This window comes from Cryptomeria japonica, chromosome 5 (assembly GCF_030272615.1).
Source record: "Cryptomeria japonica chromosome 5, Sugi_1.0, whole genome shotgun sequence".
Lineage (NCBI taxonomy): Eukaryota > Viridiplantae > Streptophyta > Pinopsida > Cupressales > Cupressaceae > Cryptomeria > Cryptomeria japonica.
The window spans coordinates 757983605-757997599 of record NC_081409.1 but is presented as its reverse complement, the minus strand read 5'-3'; positions in this window follow the sequence as shown (position 1 = coordinate 757997599).

Below are 13995 nucleotides of genomic sequence, written 5' to 3'. Positions count from 1 at the left end.
TCATTATAGATAACTTACATATGGACCACAAATTTTCCAATTGGAAGTGTCTACTTAATGTATATTTTATATCACTTTGGGTCTAATTACCAAAAATAAATAAAAAAATTGAAAAACTCAATGTTTCAACAACTCCTAGACTCTTATTAATATTTTTTTTTTTTAAATGTAAAAATACACTTTTATAGATCTACAAGTGAATATTCCAAAATATATCTCTTTTAATATTTTAATTTTTTTTTATATTTTACTTTTTGTTTTTATTGAAATTAGGTCGTCAACACTTAAATATAAGATTGATTATCCTAGCAAGAAAAAATACTAAAAAAATTTTAAATTTTTTTTTTAAAAATATGATGCACTAGAGAAAAGAATCTATGTCAAGATGATATAATTATTTTCTAATTTGGATAAATAATGAATAAAAAAGGTGGTGACAAATGGAAAAAGTTATATTTCAGTACACGCAAATTTACAAATTTGTTAAAACATATATATTTGTAAAAACAATATCCATGCACTAAAGTTTAAAGTTATCAATGTACACAAAAAAATTGAAGAAAAAAATTATTAAATAAAGTGTAGCAGCTTGCGTAACTTCAATTTTAGCATTTTATCAGCAACTAAATTATAGTGTTTACTTTATAAAAAACTATATTCAAATAATTTTTATTTTTTTTATAAAAATTACAAACATAAAATACACAAAAGAATATAAATTTTATTAGTTTACATCATTTCAAAATTCAAAACTTATATTTCACTTTCTATTGATTCAATTTAAAAAGTTGAATCAGCATTGGCCATTTCCTTTATAGAAGTGTGACACGGTTTTGTACTTCATCACCCCCATTTGACATTAAAGACAAAGGATAACTCTACTTTCCAAAAATAGAATGATCAAAACTGCAAATCTCCCTAATGAAAATCTTTAGAATACAAAAAAAAAATACATGTCAAGCATTGTTAGGCCAAATATCCTTGTACTGTTTCTTCAGGCCCACTAGACAAGAGTTCCATGAATGAATATAAGTAGACAAAATTCTACTCTAACACTCATAATCAATGCTCAAATTTACTACAATATCAAAGATAGCAGCATTAACCGTACTTTTCTCTACCTTTTTAACATCTACCAATAACCTGATAAATATAGACAATTGTAATTCCATATCATCCAAGTCCACAAAATAATTTTACGTATTCATCTCTTTGCTTCTATCCTAGTGACTACTAAGAATGGAGATCCCAAACCTTATATCTCATAGAACCATTAGCATCCTTGTAGATATCAAATGATTGAACCAACTCAATAAGATGAGACTCAATATAGTCTATCTCATCTTTGAATTTATTTGTAGTAGTAGGCTGCCTTAGGCAATATTAATACAACCAAGAAGCATCATCCATCATTTTCCTAAAACCAATCAAATTAATTTTAAGATCCTGACGTGCCCTTAGGCACCTCTCTGTCATCTTATTTATCAAATTTGTCTCTATACAAGGTTCACTTGAATCACTGTCATCTTTTCTAACTGTAGCCATATGCTCAATAAACAATTCTACTAACACTTCTAGAGGAACATCAATAGCATTAGTAGGAACAAGATTGTTCTAGAGAAAATATGTCACGCATTCTTGTTCAATATTATCTTGATCATACATTGGAATAGTAAGATATAACTCACCAACATTCTTCAGACCATCCGGTCACCCAATCAACTCAAGCACTCTATCAACATCAAAAGAACTTTAATTTGAAGGAACAGGGGAAGCAACCATCTTCTCTTTTGTGCAACATCCTTCTTCACACTAATCTTTTCTATTTCTTCTTCATCACTCCCCACAATTACAACTTCTGCACATACCTTTCTTTCCAAACTAACATGTTAAAATTTCAGCACCTTAGATACTAAGGAAGAAGCCTCTGGAGATGATTTCCTAGCTCAAGTTTCCTTTTGACACACTTTCAACTTTACTAGTTCTCTTTCCACCAAATCTTCCCATGATCTCATCATATGTCTTGAATATTTCTTTATTCAAATCTTTAGGTATTTAAGAATTATCTTTGTAATGCTCATGCACGCATCTTTTCACACCTCATCGGGGAGCTTAGTCACACATCAAGTCCTTGAAACAATTGCCTCAATAAAACAATTATCCTTGCCAAATAAGAAAGTAATTTTATCCTTATACCATTCCACAACCCTTAGAGAAATATGATTCATCATAACCATCTCTTTCCAAAGATCCACAATGAACTTATGACATATAGCATCACTATCATTTAAATTATCCAAATACTCCTTAATTTGACTACCAACAATAACATCTTTTCTCCATACAATATTCTTCATTCCATGTAAAGTATTAAGAAAATAGAATACCAAGAAAACAATAAGAGATCCATACCAAAAGGAGTACATCTCTTTCTTCATTATCCAAAGCTTGTCTAACAACCAATGCCTCAACAATTCACACAAATCATAATCAACATCCTCCTTCATCATCTAATAAGCAACATGCATTGTCATAGAAGAAGACGATCCTTCCCAATTTCCATAATCGCATATCTAACTCCCAAATCATCGCATATCTACCCCCTTTACTCATTTCAACGATCAAAGGAAGCTCCCCAGTTAGAGCCAATGTTATCCTCAATTTGGAAAAATTGGGTAACCCTACAAATTTTGTCCAATTTGTTTCTTATGTTCTTTATGCACACTTTTCAAGGTAATGTGTCTCACTTCCCATTTGTGATTTTCCATTTTAGAATCTTCATTTAAAATTTCCTATTTTTTTGTGTGTTTTGTAAAATCTAAGTGTCCAGGTGCAAATCGGGTTTACACGATTTTAGGCTCTAGGTGCAAATCGGGTTCATAAACCTGATTTACACCTCCATGCCTTTCCCCTAGCACATAGGTGCAGTTTAGATCTGTATACTTGAACTACACCATATTTTCTTTGTAAGTTAAACAATGTTGGAGTTCAAGTGTGTAAACCCAAACTACACCAAACCATGGTGGAGTTCGGGTCTACAAACTCATACTCCACATCCCTTTACCTTGCCTTTCTATGTGTGGGTGGTGTATGGTAGAGCCATAGGCCCGCCCTGCATCGAAAGCCATGGATTATTGCATGGAATTTCTACAACCTCGTCATGCACCTTGCAATCCTTTGTTGCCATAACCAAAGTGTATGGCAAGTTTACAAACCCACCTTACACCATGAATTAAGTTCTACCCTTTTCAAGTGCATGGCAGGTTTATAAACCCACCATACACTTTGATCCTTCCACTTAGGTGTAGATCAGACCTATAGGTCTAACTTACACCTGGTTTTGATATGCACTCAATTAGGTGTAGTTCATACCTATAGGTCTGTTTTACACCAATCACATGTTTCTCCCCAAGGTGCAATTTGGGCCCATAGGTCTGAACTACACCTAGTCTTTATTCCAAGTGTAGTTCAAGTCTACAAACCTAAACTACACCTTTGATCCACACTTTGCCTTAAGTGTCCCAAATTATACCAATTGCATATGCGTAAATCAAGGTCGTAAACCCGATTTATACTTGTTCTACCATGATACAATGGGGGTTTTGGAAACCCTAATGGCACCAAATTCAGAGCATACATGATCCTACTCAGTACAAATGGTCAACATGGTTAGTGATTGGTCTTCACAAATGTGTATGATTTCCCTATGATATAGTGTCGTCCTTGTACATATGTCAGAATTGTCTCCAAGAAAAAGACAATGAAGTTGAAGAAGCAAGACTCATATATGCTCTTCCTCTCATCCTTAGTGGCGTCAAACATTGAAAACACCAGATGATTCTGAAATACATGCTACCTAGAAACAATACAAAGATTTTCTGAAGAAGGATGATCATAATAAAGATGTGTCTCTGGATGCTTAGTCATTTTTATGCATCTCTAATGCAGTGGCATTTTGTAATTTTAATCAACACTTCAAGTGTCATTTTGTAATAAGGTATCGACAGCTCAAGTGTCATTTTATGTATGCACTAGTACATGTGTAGGAATGCATGTGTCCTAAGTCAAATAGGACTCTACCTTTGAATTGGTCACAAATTAGTTCCATTTTTCCTAGTTTCATGATGCACCTCTCCTCTATATATAAGAGGATTTTTATTGTAATAAGGATCTTCATTGGATGGGGATTTTTTCCATATTTTGAATATTTTTTCAATCTTTTGGGCAAGGCACCAAAACTCTATTGATTTGGGAAGCACTCTAAAACTTTGTTTTTAGATGTAAATCAAATTGCAATCAATAAAAGAGACAAGTTGCTTTCAATCTTTGTGTTGGAACAAGTTGTAATGTGATGACATTATTTGGAGTTGATTGTGACTGTTGTGGTGTTATTTGAAAAATATTTAAACCCAATCTTGTACTCTTTGAGATTCTTATTGTGTTTATAATTAATGATATTGTCAAACTTGATCTTGTAGCACTCTTGTAGTATTTGAGCTACTTATCATGTTTGAAGCCAATGTTTCATTCTCAAGCAAAGAGATAACTTGCAGTCTTTGTGTTGTTTTTACCTTCTACGTTTGGGCATTTAAGGTGAAGTGTATGTTGAAGTCTTTGAGCTACACGTATTTCATCTTTATTCTTGAATCTTTATATGAAGTCATAGAAAGTCTTTGAGTTTTCATAATCTTTTTGGTTGTATTCGAAAGTTTATTGTAAGAAACAGTCATCTATTTGTAAAGGTTGATAGGATAGTGATAAAAAAAGACTTTGAGCTTTATTATTACTTTCTCGTCCCAAAGTTAGTTTTAGAAAAAGGGAGAAATAGGAGGCTTTGTACTCTTATGGACACTTTTCTTCTAAGTTAGTATAGATTTTATATCACTGCAAATAAGAAGTGTTTTCAGCCTTAGGAAATAAAATCCATGCTAAATAGAGAATTGGGTTAATACTTACTCTGAAAAAGAAGAGTAAAGTAATTGTATCATCCTGGATTATTGTAAAGTTAGTAGATAGGATATAGTTTGTAGTGCAAAGGGGGAGCCTTCCCTTATAATTAGGAGGGACCATATCTTTCCTTTTGAGAGATATTGTCTCATTTACTGTGGTGAAAGCCACATTTTTTAAGCTCTCTTGAGTTGAGAAAATTTTCACCCAACACACAACAATACATCCATACTAATAGTATAGTTCATCACAATATATCTGGAATAATAACACCAACATCCAAACTATAGAGGTTTGACATCAATGACAACAAAGACACACATATGTGTAACACAAACTTTTGATATCCACCATAACATCTGCCAAAAATGGTGAAGCATTAAAATCTATACAACACGAATGAGCTTTGATATGACCTTTGTTGAGCATAAATCCATTGGGTTAGTACTTGACAATATTCTAAAGAGGAAAATGAGCATCAAGTATGTCAAAATTATAACTCTCAATAAGGTACATGAGGCGTTTGGGGTAAAAGCACAAAGTTGTGTCACACTTTTATAAAGGAAATGGCCAGTGTTGACTCAACTTTTTTAAGTTGAATCAATAGAAAGTGAAATATATGTTTTGAATTTTGAAATGATGTAAACTAATAAAATGTATATTTTTTGTGTATTTTATGTTTGATATTTTTTTAAAAATTTAAAAAATTATTTGAATATACTGTCTTATAAAGTAAACACTTTAATTTAGTTGTTGATAAAATGTTGAAATTGAAGTTACACAAGGCGTCACACTTTATATAGTAAATTTTATCTATTTTTCTTCAATTTTTTATGTATATTGATAACTTGAAACTTTAGTGAAAAAATATATTATTAACTATTTTTTATGTATATATATTTTTCAATAAATTTGAAAAGTTGTGTCTACTGAAATATCTCTTTCCATTTGGCGTCACCTTTTTTCTTAATTATTTATCTAAATTAGAAAATAATTATATCATCTTGACATAGACTCTTTTCTCTAGTGCATCAATTTTTTCAAAAAATTTAAATAAATTTTAGTATTTTTCCTTACAAGATAATCAACCTTATATTTTAGTGTTGATGAACTACTTTCAATAAAAAAATATATAAACTATAAAAACTAATTAAAATATTAAAATATATATTTTGAAAAATTCACTTATAGATCTATAAAAGGGTATTTTAACATTTCAAAAAAAATAATATTTATAAGAAGAGTTGTTGAAACATTGAGTTTTTCAAAAAAAAAAGGGGTAATTAGACCCAAAGTGGTATAAAATATACATTTAATGGACAATTCCAATTGTAAAATTTGTGTCCCATATATAAGATAGCTATAATGAATCCCTATAGACCATATGTTTGACTAAAATTATTTTTTAGGTAGAATTACTTAAATTCACTTCTGCTGATAAGTTAGCTTGAAACATCACACAATTTTATGCTTTTACCCTTTGGTAAATTTTCATACTTCTAGGACCAAGAATAACTTATACTACATGCCAAAGAGGAATTCATGGATAAAAGGACCTAAGAGTTTGAAAGATCAAAAGGATTAGGGATGATGGGATGGAGAGAAGAAAAAAAACTAAAATCTTGAAAGACTTAGGAAAACAACAAGATGAGAAATGTCAAGTTGTCAATTAATTGGAGGAAGCAAGAATGGGAAATGGATTAGGGTTCCAAGATTAGGGACACCTCTTGAAAAATACCAAAAGGTTGAAGGTGATGAAATTTCTAACTGCTCAAAATTTTAATAATACTTGGGTAGAGTAGAACTCAAAATTTAGGGGTTGGAGGAGAGCACACCTCATGTAAAGTGACATGAAAGTAGGGGAAATGTTAATATCTCAAAGGTCCAAAAAATTAATGTACTTAGTGAATTAAGGAACCTAAGCATTAATATTTTGAAGTAAAGGATGAAATGGAGAAATAGAATAGTAGGGGAAATTTTGAAACCCAAATGTAATGCCCACAAAAATACCCTAGAGAAACTAACCAAGAAAGTAAGGAAATAGAGATAATATTTTTTTTTTTAAAGAACAATTACAATGCATACATTAACTACACATGATCATATGAACACAATTATGTAAGAGTAAAGAACATACATAGCATAAATTATCATCAAAAGATACACATTCCCTAGAGTATTATGACGCCACTACTTAACTTAACATAACATCAAAATATATACAATATTCATTCATTAATTCTAACATTTATTTCAACTAAGAAAAATAGGAAAATAATCATAAAAATAAATCATTACACATATATAAATCTCAACTTATTAACATATCCAAGTCATACCAATGCTAAGTTCATTTTAATGCACCAAATCCAAGTTGTCCTAACCATTATTTCCAACATCTAGATAATACCATCAATTCCAACACATAACCAATTGCTTTCTTAATAGAGGAAATTGTATAAACATTTATCACATTTACATATTAAGAGTATTACAACATATCAGTATAAAGAATCCATCATTTATTCCAGTAAGGTATCATAATCTTTAGTTACAAGATAGATGTCTAAGATACATGATATAATGAAGTTTCTTAAACAAAAACATAGAATACAACAACTCCAAGAATCCAAGCATAAGTTGATGAGATATAAGAATCCTCAAATGCACACAAACATCCAACAAAGAAGAATCCCAATGGAAGAAGGCATCGAACCACCTGATTATGTGGAACCAAAGGGGTCCACCCCCTATGCTCTGGACAATGACATAAGGGTCCCACACACACTAAAAAATAGGTTGACACCTAACCTCCAAGGAACATTAAAAAAGACTAACTCTCAACAAGACCAACACCAAGGAAAGAACATAAAGCATGAAAAAGGCTTAATCACAAATCACCAAAAAAACCCACCAGAGACAACCATCAAATCAAGGCTAAGGTAGTAGGACACATGTAGGGAAAGAGTGTCATCACGTGCTATCAACAAGGGTTTCCCTGGTGGCTAGACCCTAGCACCCATCTCAAGGGTTTTCCTAGCAATCTCCCTTGACCCAGACACCCAAGTGATACCCATACAGAACCATCTCAACCTTTCGTGAAGACAAGGGAGCATAGTTACCATTCCAGGCCTTCCCAATCTCATCTTGTGCCTGTACTAGAACGCTAGTCCATGAGTTGGGCATCACAAATTATCTTTTTTAATGTGAGATCTACCCAAAATCATACATCAATTTAATTAATATTGTCACTTGACTAATAAAACTTCCAATGAGATTCCCTCGTAGCCACTTGAGGTCCCTAACACCCACTTGGAAGCCACTCCCCCTATCATGTTCCTAAACCTTGGGTAGCATCAATACAAATAATACCCATAAAATCTTAGGTGTAACATAAGACATAACAATAACCATCCAAGGTTCCAATATTCAATTGATCCAAATCACAAATACACCCATAGTGCCAATACCAATAAGCCACAATAATTCAAAAGCATGGAACCAAATAGTCTCAACATAATAATTCATCCAAATGAGATTCCAAATAATCAAATGCCCAAGCATAACCAAACAATGATCCCAACAAATCATAATGCCAATACGGCCATAGTAAAACCAATGTAATAATACTCATAACAATTCCAACCATCTTTACCATGATCAAAACTCTTTTGGAAAACATATTGCAACCATAAAATCAACCATCATAAGTCCAAAATAATCGAAAGTTGGGAACACAAAATCACAGAGAAACACTGATAAATCCAAGTCGAGCCTCTGGTGAAAACACAAATACAGAAAAACCAACACAGAATCAGAAAACCAATTGAAATATCAAATATAGTAGAATAGCGCAAATACAGAAAATATTGGTGCATTTAAATAGAACTTTGGCGTTTATACAATATATATCAATGTATATACTTATGAGACACACGTTAGTGCATATATACAACAAATGAAGAATTCGCATACACAATGGCACATATAACACAAATACTGGCACATTTAACACAGACTCTAGCGCATATAACATAATGCATATAACACGAACTTGCGCATACAACACAAACTCGCATATTTAACAGGAACTTTAGCGCATATAACACAAACTCTAGCACATATAACATGAAATTTAGCGCAAATAACATGAACTTTAGCGCATATAACATGAACTCGCATATAACACGAACTTTAGTGCATATAACACACAAATCGACACAAACACAAAATAGACTGGCGCAAATGACCAAAATAGTAGCGCATAAAATCACCAAATTAGCACATATACAACAAAGAGACAAATACATCTCATACGCAAAATAAAATTAAATGAATAAATTCGAAAACATAGGAAACCAATTTTTGACTCCCAAACTTAAACAAAATCAAATAATACAACCATAAAACACAAGCATTTGTATAAAATGAAGAAAGCAAAGTTCATTGACTCCCATCCAAAAACTTACGGCAATACACAACCAAAATTCCACACTACTTCCAACACAAAGGAGATTATACAAAAAACTTATGAACATAATATCCTCTCAAAGACAAAACAACACCTCCATCAATGCAACACAAAAGAGAAAAGATAAAGGACTCATAATCAAATTCCGGACACAGTCCCAGAACTAGTCACAACAAAACAAGCCCAGGACTCCCAATACAAATAAATAAATAAATAAATCCAAAGCATTAATTATTTTATTTCTCAATACTCATAATTTTTCCCATCTTCACCCAACAAGCAATTTTTTGAAAAACTATCTTTTTGGAAACAAATGCATAAGAAGGTCCAAATCACCAAACTAGAAAAATTGAAGTAATGGTCACATAAAACTAAAGAAGAGTCTTGAAGAAGCCAATCGAATCCAAAATACAGCAACAAATCAAACCAAAAGGCCAATCTTCAATCCTCAAGCGTTCTCAGAAAATTCATCAAAATACCAAAAATTAAAATAATTCTCAGCCCAAATGAACCCCCGAGAAATCTCAAAAAACCATATTTAAATTAAATCTCTAAAATTGTACCTCATCATAGCCGACTAATAATAATAAAAATAATAAACCTTACCAACTATTTTTGAAAATCGAGATATGATATTATTAAATAAAATTATTTTTTTCCAAGTCAACCAATAAGAGAAAAGGGTAAGTAAAATAAACAATCAATCAAATAAAGAAAAAGAGGTAAACAACTAATTAAACCAATAAGGGAAAAGAATAGGTAAATAAATAATAAAGCAATAAGTAAAAAGATTAATAAATTAAATTATAAATAAATAAATAAACCAATAAACAATAATTTAAATAAATCAAATGCACAAATAATATAAACGCTCAATCCAATATAAAGCCTCAACATAACATTAATTATATTTAATTATAAACCCAATAAATATTTATATATTTTTTTTTATTATTACCAACCAAATTAATTTTAAACATTAATAAACTATATAAATCAATTAATTAATAATTTAATTAATAATCACAACTCCATAAAGAATCCAACCATAGGATAACATAAAATGCCACATATCAACCAACAAGGCAATTCTAACTAAGACTCTATAACTGACAAGGTACCATCTAAGCCTAGAGTGTGTAATAGGGTCTCATGTCACCTCTGATCAACTTGCCATTGGGATTAAGACACGCTCAAACATGTGAAACCAGGTGGAGTCGATGTCTACTACCTGTACTCATGCACAACACTAACATTTATACAACAATATATATAGTGCATATAACATGAGATAATCAGACAAGTGAAAGAGAATTGCAACATCGTACCTTGCTCATAAATGAGTGGTACAACATCATCTCTTTCTCAAATACAATGATAATACAATCATGGTAACCATAGAATTATCAATAACATCAACATATACCATAAAGCATGAAGTAGGGTTAGCACATAACATGACATCATCATAAGAAAATATAAACCTCCACTACATATAATGAGTGTTCCCAAATACCCAACATAGTCCAATCATCATAATAGTCTTGAAAGTATCATCATCCTCATGAAATCATAACATGCCAATTGTCAATATGCAATGTCTAACATCAACCATAAGCATCTAAAACATAATAGAGTCATGAGAACTAATCAAAAGCATCACAATAAGTCTAAACTAGATCCATAGAGTCTGATCATGTATAAAAGAAAGATCAATCTGTGAGGGACACTACACCGAACAACATAATAACTCAAGAGTTAGATATATTTGTAATGAAACAAGGTGAGGTATCAAGGTCTAAAGGAAAAGAGTGATGGTAGAAGGAACATTAAAACCTCAACAACCTCACCAAATACACTTAGTCAATTTATTATTTGGTAACTTGGGTTTTTTTAATGACATAAACATAGGGGTGAAATACAATAGCCAGAGATACGAAATATCTCAAGCTTTTCCATTTAGAATTCCTCAAATTAGTTATCAATAATGGGAAAGTAAAGGTAAAGAGTAGAACCAAAAAATAAAAACAACACAAAATGGGGTGCTAATAACCACCTCCTTAGAAACAATATGTCTAAGGATCTTACCTTCTTCCACACTAAAAACATATTTCTTGGGATTCAAAGATATACCATACTCTAAACACCTCTATAAGATTAAATCCAAATATTTTCAATCATCATTTCAATCCTTAGAGTATGTAATGAGATCATCTTGGTAGACAACCATAATTTTATTTATGAGGCCAACAAAGGTGACATCCATATCCCTTTTTTAAATGAATGGAATTTGAACTTATACAAATGTTCCTCATGGTGTGGTGAAGGTTATTTTATGTTTCTTAGGTTATATGATCACAACTTGATTGTAATTTGAGAAGTATTCCATCATTAGACAACAACTCAAACTCTATTACCTACTATGATAAATCTAGTTCATATTTTAAAATGGATAGGTGTCCTTGAAGGAGTTAACATTTAAATTTATAAAATCCATTCATAAGCTAATATCTCCATTATTTTTCTGATTGGAATAAGGTTTAAAACCCAAATTTGTATGTTTGATTAGTTTAATAATGCATCATTCCTTTAGCTTCAGCAAAAAATTTCATTTGATAGGCAAGAGTGGGGTTGATAGGATTTTGTGTCTGTTTGAATGCCTTTGGACTAGGCTCTAATAGAATGGTATACTAGAACAAATCTTCTCTAAAATTCTTCAATTCATAATAAGACCAAACAAAAAAAAAATTATACCTTTTATCAATGTAGATCATTTAATGAGATGATTTCATTCCTAGATTCATACAGTCTACATCTCCTTCACTAACAAACTTACTTCTTTTTTATAACTATTAACATTGTCAAACATTCTTTCCATATCAACAAGATTTCTTGGATTATTATTTATTTTGAATTGAAGATTTCATTTCCAAAAATGTATCCTTCATCTTTTTTCACCATGGACTGCCAATCAATTATTTGGTTCTCAAAGTGATCAATGCAATTTAGGAACTCGTATATCTTCTAATGATCATTTAATAATTTATAATTGTAATGTTGTCTGGAATACTAGGCTTCGTAATAATTTCAACATCATACCTAAACTGAGGGGAGGTGAAGCAAGCATCAAATCTTGAAGCTAATACAACTATGGTATCAGCCACAACATTATTATCTCTCTCAACCCATTTGATGTTGAAAGAATTAAATACCTCAATAATATCTCATATAAAATTACTATACATTCTCAATACTTTTTCTTTTGTAGCATACGAGCCCCTAATTTGAGACACGACAATTTCTAAAGCACTATAATATCTTTGATCTCATATTTGGAAGTCACATTCAAACCAAACAACAAAACTTCATTAACTACTATGTTATTGGTGCATTTAAAGTTCAATATAAATATGAAATTATAATTTTTTTCCCTCTAGGGGAATACATGTTCCAAGTGATACATTTTTTCTATATTTATGCAGGGAAAATTAATCAAGGTCAACCTACTTATTTTATTCATCATCATAGTAGCCCACAAAATAAATAATTTCCACATCACACATCACAGTAACAAGGTTGATTCTCTTCCTCATTTGGATTCCTGATAATATTAAACATTTTATTTTCCTTATATAATTTAACTTCTTTTCCATGCAATGATATAGTACCGTAATAAAAGACCATCTAAATACTACCATCTATTGAGGTTTCTCACTTCTTTTATAATATCAAATCCAATTTAGCTACACAATCAACTATGATGATATTTATTATAAAAAAAAATTGTGTACGCAGAAAATTATGCGTAAACATCATTTACTATCGCAATTTTATTTACTTTCCAAGAACACATGGAAAAACACTCTCCATAATAATTTGAAATGTGTAAGCCTATCTGGTTCATGATTTCTAATTGAATCATATTGTTGGATTCTCCAAAATCTAACATTAAATTATGTGTCAACCAAATATTAATAGAATAGATATGTAGAATGGGTCAATTGTCTACTTATTACTTGTATATATGTTGTACCCAAGTATATCTTAGAGCTCTCATGCATATTGACTACATCTTCCCTATTATTGCAAACAATTGTAAATTCATTTGGTTGATCAAAAATAGGAGTGTTGATATAAAGTAATTGCCTTTCTCTATGTTTGGGGATCCTTAGAAACTCCCTAACTGGAACTTGAATTTCAACCAACTCAAGGCTTGAGCCATGTCAATTGGCTACTATGAAAGTAAACAAATAGAATGGAGCTATTACAACATTAGTATTAGGGATATAATGCATCACCCAATAACTAAAAATAACTCATTTTGTGTTGTCTATTCCATCCTCCTCAACTATGTTATGTTTAACATTTTTTGTTTCATTAGATTGATTTAGTTTATCATTATATCCAACAACCCTTGAATTTTAAAAAATTTAGTTGAGAAATCAGTGATATTCTGCTTAGGGACATGTTTCTTCTGCAATGATAGGTATAGGCAGTTACATCCTTGCATTCCCATTTGTGTTATTTTCCTTTCTTTATTTGTATAGCTAGCATATCTAGGACAACCACACCTTTAG